Consider the following 8,694-nt stretch of genomic DNA (forward strand, 5'->3'; position numbering starts at 1 on the left):
CCCTAAGTACTGGGATTATGGGCATGAGCCATTGTGCCTAGCCTAGAATGGCTTTTGATTTGGTGGTTAAAAGGACCTTGGAGCTGGGTGCAGTGGCTCATGCCTGTAATCCCAGTACGTTGGGAGGCCAAGGCGGATGGATCACGAGGTCAAGAGATCGAGACCATTTGACCAACATGGTGAAACCCCGTCTCTACTAAAAAATACAAAAATTAAAACAGTTAGAATGGCGATCATTAAAAAATCTAGAGACAACAGATGCTGGAGAGGATGTGTAGAAATAGGAACACTTTTACACTGTTGGTGGGAGTGTAAATTAGTTCAACCATTGTGGAAGACAGTGTGGCGATTCCTCAAGGACCTAGAAATAGAAATTCCATTTGACCCAGCAATCCCATTACTGGGTATATATCCAAACCATTATAAATCATTCTACTATAAGGACACATGCACAAGAATGTCCATTGCAGCACTGTTTACAATAGCAAAGACCTGGAACCAACCCAAATGCCCATTGATGATAGACTGGACAGGGAAAATGTGGCACATATACACAATGGAATATTATGCAGCCATCAAAAACGATGAGTTTGTGTCCTTTTTAGGGACATGGATGAACCTGGAAACCATCATTCTCAGCAAACTGACACAAGAGCAGAAGATCAAACACCGCATGTTCTCACTCATAGGTGGGTGTTGAACAATGAGAACACATGGACACAGGGAGGGGAGCACTACACTCTGGGGTCTGTTGGGGGAAAATAGGGGAGACACAGCGGGGGGTGGGGAGTTGGGGAGAGATAGCATGGGGAGAAATGCCAAATATGGGTGATGGGGAGGAAGGCAGCAAATCACGCTGCCAGGTGTGTACCTATCCAACAATCTTGCGTGTCCTTCACATGTACCTCAAAACCTAAAATGCAATAAAATAAATTTTTTAAAAAAAGAAAAAAAATACAAAAATTAGCTGGGCATGGTAGCACGAACCTGTAGCCCCAGCTACTCAGGAGGCTGAGGCAGGAGAATTCCTTGAACCCAGGAAACAGAGGTTGCAGTGAGCCGAGATTGAGCCACTGTACTCCAGCCTGGTGCCTGGCAACAGAGCAAGACTCTGTCTCAGGAAAAAAAAAAAAAAAAAAAAAAAAAAAAAAGGGACCTTTAGACCCTGAAATAAATGGTTGCATCTTTGAAGGAAAAGATGAAAGTAGTTTATCAAACTTTAGTGAAGAGGCCTTTGGAGAATTTTGTTCTAGATGCTGTGTATTCTCCATAGAGGAGTGCTAGGGATTCCCCAGATCAGTAGCACTAAAGGGTAACTGAAGAGAACAGAGAGTGACATGTCAGATAAGAATCAGTCTTCTGAGGCCAGGTGTGGTGGCTCACACCTGTAATCCCAGCACTATGAGAGGCCGAGGTGGGTGGATCACTTGAGGTCAGGAGTTTGAAACTAGACTGGCCAACATGGTAAAAACCCGTGTCTACAAAAAATTCAAGAATTAGCCAAGCATGGTGGCGGGCACCTGTAATCCCAGCTACTTGGGAGGTTGAGGCAGGAGAATCGCTTAAATCCAGGAGGCAGAGGTTGCAGTGAGTCGAGATTGTGCCATTGCACTCCAGCCTGGGGGACAGCAAGACTCCATCTCAAAACAAACAAACAAACAACAAAAAAGAATCAGTCTTTTGAAAGTGGTGAAAAGGGCTGGGCGCAGTGGCTCATGCCTGTAATCTTAGCACTTTGGGATGTTGATGCGGGTGGATCACCTGAGGTCAAAAGTTCAAGACCAGCCTGGCCAACAAGGCAAAATCCCATCTCAACAAAAAGTACAAAAATTAGCCGGGTGTGGTGTCGGGCACCTGTAATTTCAGCTATTCAGGAGGCTGAGGCAGGGGAATCACTTGAATCCAGGAGGTGGAGGTTACAGTGAGCCAAGATCATACCACTGCACTCCAGCCTGGGTGACAAGAGTGAGACTCCATCTCAAAAAAATAAAATGAAATAAAATAAATGTTAAAAAGAGTACATAGAGATATACAGTATATCTATGGTATTAAAATTTCATTAGAAGTGGAATTATTAGGGGGAAAATGTTTAAAAGTCTCCCCATGAGACAATAATGAAAAAAGATTGAGAAACAGTCCCCTAGAGACCCTCTTACACATACTCACCAGAAAACATGTTTAAGAACGTTCATAACAGCACCGTTCGTAACACAGGTTGGGTATTCCTTATCCAAAATACTTGGGACCAGAAGTGTTTCAGATTTTGAATTTTTTCCAGATTTTGGAATATCTGCATATTTGTAATGAGATATCTTGGGATGGGACCCAAGCCTAAGCAGAAAATTTATGTATGTTTCATATGCACCTTAGACACATAAGTGTGCCTCAGCCTCCCAAAGTGCTGGGATTACAGGCGTTAGTCATGGTGCCCAGCCCAACCCACTTTTATGACTCAGAATGTTCCTGTGTATTTTTTACCTTAATTCCTCCCACTTCACTTTTAAGACCATCTCTTGTTCTAAGGAGGCAGATAGGAGTCATCATTTCCAGATGACCTTTACATAGAACATAATGTCTGAAGCTTGCCTCACTCCTAAATCTTTTCCCAAAGAATAATAATTTTAAAAATCCCAAGTATTGAAAGGGAAAGTTGAGAGGGCCCTCCCACAGCCTTACCTTCAGCAGGTTTAGGACTTTCTGGCCAAGATCCAGCTCAAAGTTGGCATAATTAGAACCACATGTGTCATAGATAAACACCAGTCCATTCCTCTGAGTTTCAAAGCTGTAAATCAGCCATTGAACAAAAACATTTATAAGGAGATGGAGGAGGCAGGTGGAAAGCCTAATGCCAGAACAAAACCCGAGAGGATGGGACACATCTAGGATCAAAAGGCTGGAGTGCAGTGGTATGATCTTGGCTCACTGTAACCTCCACCTCCCGGATTCAAGTGATTCCCCTGCCTCAGCCTCCTGAATAGCTGGGATTACAGCTGTGACACCACACCCAGCTGATATTTGTACTTTTTGTAGAGATGGGGTTTCACCATGTTGGCCAGGCTGGTCTTGAACTTTTGACCTCAGGTGATCCACCCGCCTCAACCTCCCAAACTGCCTGCCTGCACACTGGTCTTACAAAAAGATCGCTTCTCTTTGGTAACTACTATGTTTATTAATGCGGATTTATCCAGATTTACCAAATGCCACACTCTTAGGTTGAGAATGCTCTACAGCAACCAAGTTATCAAAATCTGAACTGTTTTCTCCCACCCCTCTGGATCTGCCTACGAAATCCTGTAACACGTTCCATACTCAACCCCAAAGTTTCCTCTGCCATGAAAGTCTCCCTGATAACTGTAATCAAACATACTACCAACCCTTTTTTCCCTTAAAGCCCCATAAATCTTCCTGTGGATTTTTCTGTGGCCTTAACATACTCTGTGTAGCCATGTGATTCTCTCCTAGAGGACAAGAACTTATTGCTCAACTCATTACCCACAACAGTCCCTAGCCCGGCCCTTAAGAATAAATGGCCACTGAACTGTAATTCGGCAGACTAGCAGCCCATCTCTAAAACATATTTCAGACCTGTGGAAAACTTTGTAGAACAAAACTGCCTCTAAGCTCATTGAGGATAAATTTGTCTTTTCCAATGGAGGAAAAGAACAAACCCACAAACGGCCTTTGGAAAGCATTCTTAAAAAGCAGATGATGGCTGGGCATGGTGGCTCATGCCTCTAATGTCAGCACTTTGGGAGGCTAAGATGGCAGATAGCTTGAGCCTAGGAATTTGAGACCAGCCTGGGCAACATGACAATACCTCATCATGTAGTGACCTGTGCTGTAATGCCAGCTACTCAGGAGGCTGAGGTGGGAGGGTCGCTTGAGCCCAGGAGGTCAAGGCTGCAGTGAGATAATGCCACTGCACACTGCACTCCAGCCTGGGAGACAGTGAGATCTTGTCTCACAGTAAGGCCGGGTACAGTGGCTCATGCCTGTAATCCCAGCACTTTGAGAAGACAAGGTGTGCAGATTGCTTGAGCCCAGGAGTTTAAGAGCAGCCTGGGAAACATGGCAAGACCCTGACTCTATTTAAAAAAGAGAGAGAGAAAAAAGAAAGAAAAAAAGTAGATGAACAGGTATTAATAGTAAGTCATGGCTAGGTGTGGTGGCTCACACCTCTAATATCAGCTCTTTGGGAGGCTGAGGTGGGCTGAGGTCAGAAGTTTGAGACCAGCCTGGCTAACATGGTGAATTCCCATCTTTACTAAAAATACAAAATTAGCCGGACATGGTAGCACATGCCTGTAATCCCGACTACTCAGGAGGTTGAGGCAGGTGAATTGCCTGGGCACAGGAGGCAGAGGTTGCAGTGGGCTGACATTGCAACACTGCACTCCAGCCTGGGTGAGACTCCGCCTCAAAAAAAAAAAAAAAGGTAAACCTACTCCCAGATCAAACTGAGGAATATTTGAAGATACAGAAAGTATTCCTCAGACCACTTTTCCAGATTTATAAAGATTTCTCAAAGATGTACTCTTCCACCAAGCCAGATCCATATTTACATCTGATTTGCAGACCCAAATGGTCATTAGAAATAATTATTTGATTGGCCTACTCACAGATGACAGCAACAGTTTTCTCATCTATTTAGAATTGAGAAAACTGGCACAAACCCATTCCTGAAATCAGGAATCTCAATGTTATTGTGGTTTTTTGTTTGTTTGTTTTTGAGTCAGAGCTTTGATCTTTTCTCCCAGGCTGCAGTGCAATGGCGCAATCTCGGCTCGCTGTAACCTCTGCCACCCTGAGTCAGGTGATTCTCCTGCTTCAGCCTTTCAAGTAGCTGGGTCTGCAGGCATGCACCACCACACTCAGCTAATTTTGTATGTTTAGTAGAGACGGGATTTCTCCATGTTGGCCAGGCTGGTCTCAAACTCCTGACCTCAGTTGGTCCCACCCACCTTGGCCTCCCAAAGTGCTGGGATTACAGGTGCGGACCAACCACCGTGTCCGGCCCCAAAGTTATTTTGTATCCTACTATTTTTGCACCATCGCCTCCTGGGAACCTTCGTATCTTCATCCCTTTAACTAATTCCAAGACAGAAGCGCCTACCCATGAGCTAACATTTCAAAAATGTCTAATTCTGTGGTACATGAAAGTTTCTCCAGCAGACTTGGTTTCAACTGGCCCCTGATGTGCTAAATCTGGACTCCTTTTTCTTATTTATTTGTTTGTTTTTGTTTGTTTTTAGTAGAGACAGGGTTTCATTCTGTTGCCCAGGAAGGTCTCAACTTTTGGCCTTCATTCGCCTCGGCCTCCCAAAGTGCTGTGATTACAAGTGTGAGTCACTGTGCCCAGCCCGTGACTCCTTTTTCACAATCCCAGAGAGGCTGTTGTTCAACCGAAGAACCAAGATGCTGGTAAAGTGTGTGGCACAAGCCAGGTGTAGTGACTCCCACCTGTAGCCTAGAATTTCGGGAGACTGAGATATGAAGATTGCTTGAGGCCAGGAGTTCGAGACCAGCCTGGTCAACATAGTGAGACTCCATCTCTACAAAAAAATTTAAAAATTAGACAGATGTGGTAGTGTGTGCCTGTGGTCCCAGATCCTTGGGAGACAGAGAAGGAGGATCATCTGAGCCCAGGAGTTGAGGCTGCTGTGAGTTATAATGATGCAACTGCACTGCAGCCCAAGCAACAGAGACCTTGTCTCTTAAATAAAAACAAAGAAAATGTGTGGCACAGTTATCGATCAGACTATCCAGATCGAGATACTTCCTATTTCTCCATGAGCTCTCAAGGGCCAAATTCAAATTATGGGTTTTCCCCTCATCACTTCAGCTTGTGGCAGGGGACTAAAACATAAACAAGTCAGTGAAGGGTCAAAGAGAATTTCAGAAAAAGAAGCTTAGATGCATAATGAATGGTCCAGGTTCTGTATTTCCAGATCAAACTGATCGTCCTTTGAAGGTACATAAAACACAAATGCAGTAAGATTTTCACACTTCAGGGTATAGAATAAATGTGTGTCTGTGTTTATATATAAATGTGTGTTTTTATATATATGTTTATATATATGTTTATATATGTGTGTGTGTGTGTGTGCGTATATATATATATGCACATATATATATACGCGCGCGCGCACACACACACACACACACACACACACACACACACACAAACAAAATATACATATATTCTGGAGACAGAGTTTCAATCTCATTGCCCAGGCTAGAGTGCAATGGCGCAATCTCTGCTTACTGGAACCTCCGCCTCCTGAGTTCAAGTGACTCTCCTGCCTCAGCCTCCCAAGTAGCTGGGATTACAAGTGCCCGCCATCACGCCTGGCTAATTTTTTGTATTTTTAGTAGACATGAGGTTTCACCATGTTCGCCAGATTGGTCTTGAACTCCTGACCTCAGTTGATCCACCCACCTTGACCTCCCAAAGTGCTGGGATTACAGGTGTGAGCGACCACGCGTGGCCAGAATATATATATATTTTAAGACAGCATTTGACTCTGTCACCCATGCTAGAGCGCAGTGGCACCATCATGGCTCACTGCAGCCTTGACCTCCCAGGGCTCAGATTATCCTCACAGTCTTCTGTGAGTGGTTGGGACTACAGGCACAAGCCACCATGCCTGGCTGATTTTTTAATTTTTTTGTAGACGCAAGGTTTTTCTATGTTGCAGTCTGGTCTCGAACTCCTGGACTCCAGCGATCCTCTCGCCTGACCTCCCAAAGTGTTGGAATTACAGGCATGAGCCCCTGTACCCCATTTAAGATTTACAATGGCTTGCAGAGCAGCAGCCGAGGATCGCGGCGCCGAGGCCGGCCCTCTGTGTCTGAATGCGGCCGGCCGGCGGGGCCACTGACGGCGGCGCGAGGCGCACACGCGGCGCGAGGGGCGCCCCAGGGAGCCGGCCGGGCGCGGTGCCCCGAGGATGCCGGCGCGGCTGGAGCGCTCGCAGGCGGCGGGCAGCGGCAGCGGCGGGCGCGGGGCCCCGGCGCTCAGGAGGCCGCTTGGCGGGCTGCAGACGCGCCCCGCAGCTCCCTGACCGACCGGCGGCGCCGGGGGCCCGTCTCGCCCCTCTTCCGCGCTCCTCGCCGCCCCCTCCCCAGCCCCGTCCCCTCCCCCGCTCCTCTCCTCCCCGCGCGCCGCCCGCCTCTCCGGGGGAGCGACGTGGGGGCAGGGAGCCGATTAGCATGCTGCCACCGCGGCCGCTGCCTGCGCCCGAGTCCGCCGCCGCCGGAGCCTGCGCCCGGCCCACGCAGCCCCATGCCTCTGGCGCGGCCCTGGGGCGGGGGGGTGGGTGGCGAAGGTGAAGACCGGCTCCTACGATGAGTGAAGGGGCGGCCGCTGCCTCGCCCCCTGGTTCCGCTTCGGGAGCCGCCGCCTCGGCTGAGGAGGGCACCGCGGCGGCTGCGGCGGCGGCAGCGGCGGGCGGGGGCCCGGACGGCGGCGGCGAAGGGGCGGCCGAGCCGCCCCGGGAGTGACGCTGTAGCGACTGCATCGTGCGGAACCGGCAGCAGGCGTGGCTGTGCGTGGTGCCTCTGTTCATCGGCTTCATCAGCCTGGGGCTCAGCCTCATGCTTCTCAAACGGATCGTGGTGGGCTCCGTCAAGGAGTACGTGCCCACCGACCTGATGGACTCCAAGGGGATGGGCCAGGACCCCTTCTTCCTCTCCAAGCCCAGCTCTTTCCCCAAGGCCATGGAGACCGCCACCACGACCCCCGCCACCCCCTCCGCCGGGGGCGCCGCCTCCTCCAGGACGCCCAACCGGATTAGCACCCGCTTCATCACCATCACTCGGGTGCCCACTCGCTTCCCCAGGCACCGGGTGCCCATCTGGGCCAGCCCGCGCTCTACCACAGCACGGAACACTGCGGGCCCCCCCCCCCCCGCGACGGTCCTATCTACCAGGGCCGCCTTCTTCAGTAGCAGCACGCCGGGCTCCCGACCCCCGGTGCCAGGAACCCCAAGCATCCAGGCAATGCCCTCCTGGCCCACTGCGGCATACACTACCTCCTCCTACCTTCACGATTCTACTCCCTCCTGGACCCTGTCTCCCTTTCAGGATGCTGCCTCGTCGTCTTCCTCCTCTTCCTCGTCCTCTACCACCAGGACACCAGAAACTAGCACCAGCCCCAAATTTCCTACGACGACGTATTCCACAGAGCGACCTGAGCACTTCAAATTCTGCCGAGACAAGGACCTTGCATACTGTCTCAATGATGGCGAGTGCTTTGTGATCGAAACCCTGACCGGATCGCATAAACACTGTCGCACAGTGTGAGAGAAGTGGTGGCCCAGTCCTCAACTCCCTTTGGTGAACTGAAGATTATAGGGAACCGAGTTTGCAACATCCTCACTTGTCTTCAGGCTGCCTGAAGTGTCATTAACTCAAAGTACAAAAGAGAAAAACTAGATTTGATCGCAGTCTGAAGGAAGCCATGGGAAGCAGTGGTGATGGTTCATGAAAACCTCAAGAGCTGCAATTGTGAAGACCTCTGAGACAAGAGATTGCCTACTGGGGAATACAATTGAACAGTTAAAGCCCCAGAAGATGCAGTGGTGTGACTCTTAGATAAAATACTGCATTTAAAAACTGTCATGTATATGAAGAATTGGGGAAACAAATGACTCATGGACAGGACCAGGAATATACATGTTCAGAACACTCCCT

The 8,694-nt window shown here is 49.0% G+C and overlaps 1 pseudogene; it reads left to right on the plus strand.

The window, feature by feature from the left end:
• The first annotated feature begins 7,347 nt into the window (after positions 1 to 7,347).
• LOC116546613 lies at positions 7,348 to 8,304 on the plus strand (annotated as a pseudogene).
• Positions 8,305 to 8,694: the final 390 nt, after the last annotated feature.

Source organism: Sapajus apella, unplaced genomic scaffold (genome assembly GCF_009761245.1).
Source record: "Sapajus apella isolate SASKATOON/1434 unplaced genomic scaffold, GSC_monkey_1.0 scaffold1123, whole genome shotgun sequence".
Classification (NCBI taxonomy): domain Eukaryota; kingdom Metazoa; phylum Chordata; class Mammalia; order Primates; family Cebidae; genus Sapajus; species Sapajus apella.